Source organism: Oncorhynchus keta, chromosome 2 (assembly GCF_023373465.1).
Source record: "Oncorhynchus keta strain PuntledgeMale-10-30-2019 chromosome 2, Oket_V2, whole genome shotgun sequence".
Lineage (NCBI taxonomy): Eukaryota > Metazoa > Chordata > Actinopteri > Salmoniformes > Salmonidae > Oncorhynchus > Oncorhynchus keta.
This window is the reverse complement of record NC_068422.1, coordinates 33,708,975-33,714,409: the sequence shown is the minus strand read 5'-3', so window position 1 is coordinate 33,714,409 and position 5,435 is coordinate 33,708,975. Positions and strand designations below refer to the sequence as shown.

The window sequence follows — 5,435 nt, the reverse complement described above, 5'->3', positions numbered from 1 at the left end:
GCTCGAACACGTGTGTAAGCAGAACTGCAGACAAAGTGTAGTTCATTGGCTGGAGGCACACAGATCCATATGTTTTGAAAACCGTGTCGCAAGCGATGATTATTGACATTTCCAAACGTTCAAACAGTGTTGAGATTCTAGTTCACATGGTCCCAACAGTAAGCAGTGCTTATAGCTGAGAATCCTTGGGATAAGGCAGAATGCCTTGTTAATGCGTTGGTTTCTTGAGAGCAAGGGCTGACCAATAGCTCAACACAATTCTCATCAGGATGTTGGCAGGATGGAGGGAGAAATAGTGTGTCACGCCCTGACCATAGTTAGCTTTGTATGTTTATATGTTTTGTTTAGTCAGGGTGTGATCTGAGTGGGCATTCTATGTTGGATGTCTAGTTTGTCTGTTTCTGTGTTTGGCCTGATATGGTTCTCAATCATAGGCAGGTGTTAGTCATTGTCTCTGATTGGGAACCATATTTAGGTAGCCTGTTTTGTCATTGTGGGTTGTGGGTGATTGTCTATGTTAGTTGCTTGTGTCAGCACAGTTCGTATATAGCGTCACAGTCGTTTATTGTTTTGTGTAGTTTGTTCAAGTGTTCGCTGTTATTTAAAATCACGATGAACACATACCACGCTGCATTTTGGTCCTCCGATCCTTCCAACTCCTCCTATTTATCTCCAGACGACAGCCGTGACAGAGTGAGTAGACAGGTGGAGACATGGTTGAAATTACAGCTAGAAGAAAAGAGCATCAGGTGAAAAGGGTAAGCTGAGGGCTAAAGCTATAGTAGGTCACTGACTTCACCAGACTAACAGACACAGAACAACCAATGCTCATGGCAGGCTGTCAGTCACAAGGCATTCCACCTAGAAGACCTGCGGTGATCTTGCCCTGAGCACTCAGGGCAAGGAACATTAATTATATTGCTCATGCTACAGGTTAAATATGTATTAAAGGTTCTCTCCACTTGCTGTTAAGACCTGACAGAGTCTGAGTAATGTAAATTAACCTAGAACAGCATTTCAAGTAGGCCTACTACTTAATCCAACTGATTACATTTTTAGCTACAGTATTCACTCAATGACTACTACAAATGAGTCATTATTAACCTTTGTGTGTAGGGGGCAGTATTTTCATTTTTGGCTAAAAAAACGTACCCATTTGAAACTGCCTATTTCTCAGCCGCAGAAACTAGAATATGCATATAATTGTCAGATTAGGATAGAAAACACTAACGTTTTCAAAACTGTAAAAATATTGTCTGAGTATAACAGAACTGATATTGCAGGCGAAAGCCTGAGGACAATCCAATCAGGAAGTGCCTCTTCATGCCTATCCTTCATTTAAAGGGACATCAACCAGGTTCCTTTTTCTATGGCTTCCCTAAGGTGTCAACTGTCTTTAGACATAGTTTCAGGCTTTTATTTTTTTTAAATGAGCGTGAAGGATCACATTGCGTAAGTGGACAGGTGGGGGCTCTGAGTGAGCAACTGAGTAAAGCAGCCATTGTTTCTCCCGCTGTTATTGAAAACTACAGTCGGTTGATATATTATCGAATATATATTTTAAAAACAACTTGAGGATTGATTATAAAAAACTGACATGTTTCTGTATTATGGATATTATTTGGAATATACTGTCTGTTGTCGTGACCGCTCTTTCCTGTGGATTTCTGAACATAACGCGACAAACAAACGTCGGTATTTTGGGTATAAAAATAATCTTTATGGAACAAAAGGAACATATGTTGTGTAACTGGGAGTCTCGTGAGAGAACATCTGAAGATCATCAAAGGTGAACAATTGTTTTGATTGTTTTTCGTGACCTAGCTACTTAACTTCTTGCGTCGAGCCATCCCGGATCCGGGATTGTGAATACAGCCTCAAGCTCATTACCATAACGCAACGTTAACTATTCATGAAAATCGCAAATGAAATGAAATAAATATGCTAGCTCTCAAGCTTAGCCTTTTGTTAACAACACTGTCATCTCAGATTTTCAAAAATATGCTTCTCAACCATGGCAAAACAAGCATTTGTGTAACAGCATTTAGCGTTAGCATAGCATTTAGCGTTGGCATTCAGCAGGCAACATTTTCACAAAAACCAGAACCATTCAAATAAAATAATTTACCTTTGAAGGACTTCTGATGTTTTCAATGAGGAGACTCTCAGTTAGATAGCAAATGTTCAGTTTTTCCTAAAATATTATTTGTGCAGGAGAAATCGGTCCGTTTTGTGCATCACGTTTAGCTAAGAAAAAAACCTGTATCCAGGATTGTGTAAATCTATCCGCAAGCTCATTAGCATAACACGTTAACTATTCATGAAAATCGCAACTGCAATGAAATCAATATGCTAGCTCTCAAGCTTAGCCTTTTGTTAACAACAGTCATCTCAGATTTTCAAAAAATGCTTCTCAACCATAGCAAAACAAGCATTTGTGTAACCGTATTGATTGCTATTGATAGCTAGCGTTAGCATTTAGCGTTAGCATTCAGCAGGCAACATTGTCACAAAAACCAGAACCATTCAAATGAAATAATTTACCTTTGAAGGACTTCTGATGTTTTCAATGAGGAGACTCTCAGTTAGATAGCAAATGTTCAGTTTTTCCTAAAATATTATTTGTGCAGGAGAAATCTGTCTGTTTTCTGCTTCATGTTTGGCTACCAAAAAAAATTCATTCATCAAAACGCCAAACTTTTTTCCACATTAACTCCATAATATCGACTGAAACATGGTAAACGTTGTTTAGAATCAATCCTCAAGGTGTTTTTCACATATCTTTTCATGATATATCGTTCCTGGAATTCTCTCTGTCTCAATCACATGGATGAATGCGAGCAGCTTGGAGATTACGCAGCAATTTCAACAAAGGACACCGGGCGGACACCTGGTAAATGTAGTCTCTTATGGCCAATCTTCCAATGATATGCCTACAAATACGTCACAATGCTGCAGACAACTTGGAGAAACGATAGAAAGGGCAGGCTCATTCCTGGCGCTTTCACAGCCATATAAGGAGACAATGAAAAACAGAGCCTCAAAAATCCTGCTCACTCAAAACTGTGTTTTGCAATATTGTACTTGTGATTTCATGAATATGAATATTTTTTAGTAATATTTAGTACTATTATTTGACTGTGACGCTATGCTATTCAGCAGTTGTTGATGACAATTGTCCCGGTACCGGGATGAGTAGCGTCAAGAAGTTAACCTCTTGGTGTTAGGGGGCAGTATTTTCATTTTTGGAAATTAAAAAGTTCCCATTTTAAATGGGATATTTTGTCAGGAGAATATGCATATAATTGACAGCTTTGGATAGAAAACACTCTAACGTTTCCAAAACTGTAAAGATATTGTCTGTGAGTATAACAGTGTTGCAGGCGAAAGCCTGAGAGAAATCCAATCCGGAAGTGCCCCAGGTTTTGAAAGCGCTGCGTTCCAATGACTCCCTATTCAGCTGTGAATGTACCATCAACGAGCTTACGCTTTCTACGTATTCCCCAAGGTGTCTACAGCATTGTGACGTAGTTTTACGCATTTCTGTTGAAGAATAGCCATAGGCGGCCACATTGCGTAAGTGGTCACATGTTGGCTCCGAGAGATTCTCGCATAAAATGCAAAGGTAGCCATTATTCCAATCGGTCCTAGTGAAAAACAAATATCAAATAATATTAGAAAAACACCTTGAGGATGGATTCTAAACAACGTTTGCCATGTTTCTGTCTTATGGAGCTAATCTGGAATATTTTTTGGCGTTGTGGTGATTTCTCAGCCAAATGTGAAGAACAAATGGAGCTATTTCGCCTACAAAAAATAATATTTTGGGAAAAAATGAACTTTGGCTGTCTACCTGGGAGTCTCGTGAGTGAAAACATCCGAAGTTCATCAAAGGTAAACAATTTGATTTGATTGCTTTTCTGATTTCCGTGACAAGGTTGCCTGCTGCTAGCAAGGCATAATGCTATGCTAGGCTATGATAAACTTACACAAATGCTTATCTAGCGTTGGCTGTAAAGGATATTTTGAAAGTTTGAGATGACAGGGTGATTAACAAAAGGCTAAGCTGTGTTCCAATTTATTTCACTTGTGATTTTCATGAATAGGAATATTTTCTAGGAAGATTTATGACCGTTGCGTTATGCTAATTAATGTCAGATGATGACAACGGTCCCGTTCACAGGATTGGGTGTCACTACAGGTTAAAGAAAAAAGAAAGCCAACACATAAATGTAAGGCGTGGGAGCCCGACGAGCCGGCTGAGGCGTGGGAGCCCGACGTTAATGCTGACACTGGGATCAGACTGAGGAACAGGCAGATATGGAGGGGCAATCAACAAAGTGTAGGAGTCCAGGTGAGTCCAATGAAGCGCTGATGTGCGTAATGATGGTGACAGGTGTGCATAATGATGGGCAGCCTGGTGCCCTCGAGCGTCAGGGAGGGGGAGTGGGAGCAGGCGTGACAGTCAAATTGTTTTTTGATGTCATTACAAATGGAAGAAATACTGTAACTTAAAGTATTTACACTACAGGTCCGAAGTCTCCATCCTTAATGTTGTATATTAAATATGATCAACTAGGAAAATATTTTTGTTAAGATAGAAATGTGAATTTAGGAGGTATAAGAGAATCTATCTCCTATAAACTGTGCCCCCTACACTCAAGAGTTTAAAATGGTGCCTGTGTAACAGTTTTGCTTCCGTCCCTCTCCTTGCCCATACCTGGGCTCAAACTAGGGACCCTCTGTACACATTGTGATGACCCTCCCACTCTGTCTGCCTTATTCTCTCTTTGTTCTTGTTTCCTTATTAGGATGCCGGTGGACGGAGTTGGGAGGGTCGTCAGCTACATGGGAAACACCTGGGCCTGGTGTGTCCCAGGATAAATACACCACTTCCCCATTTATGGAATAGACTCTCTCCAAGCAGACACCTTTATGGATTTTGTTGTGTTTCTTGGTGTTGTTTTGGTTGTTTGTTTTAGCAACTTTCAACACCCTCCATCACATTCATGCGTGCAAAACACTCACTTACACTACTGATTACTGATTACACACACCATTGTATATTGTACTTAGTTTACTTTATTTAATAAATATATATGTTTTGTTACTCCTTATCTCCACGTTGTCTCCCTTTAGTTACGGGCTTTGAGCGGGTTCGTGACAACATTGACAACAGCCGCCCTCACACGTATCGTTACCCATCGCTCCACAAAAGCCACGGCCCTTCTAGAGCAAGGGGAAAAACTACTTCAAGGTCTCAGAGCGAGTACCATCACTGATTTGAAACGCTATTAGCGTGCACCTCACTATCTATCCATTTCATGCCTGTTACACCCGACTTGAAAAAAACAAAATATACACAGTGAGATATTTGACGAAATAGACCATGCCTCTCCATAGGAAAACAATGGGGGGAGCTCAGTGAAAAGTAT

At 40.2% G+C, this 5,435-nt stretch overlaps 1 long non-coding RNA gene across 1 annotated transcript; it reads left to right on the top strand.

The window, feature by feature from the left end:
* The first annotated feature begins 374 nt into the window (after window positions 1-374).
* LOC118361662 (uncharacterized) lies at window positions 375-5,100 on the top strand. Its single transcript, XR_004821035.2, has 3 exons — window positions 375-693; window positions 4,184-4,354; window positions 4,812-5,100. It is a non-coding gene; the product is annotated as an uncharacterized LOC118361662 (long non-coding RNA).
* Window positions 5,101-5,435: the final 335 nt, after the last annotated feature.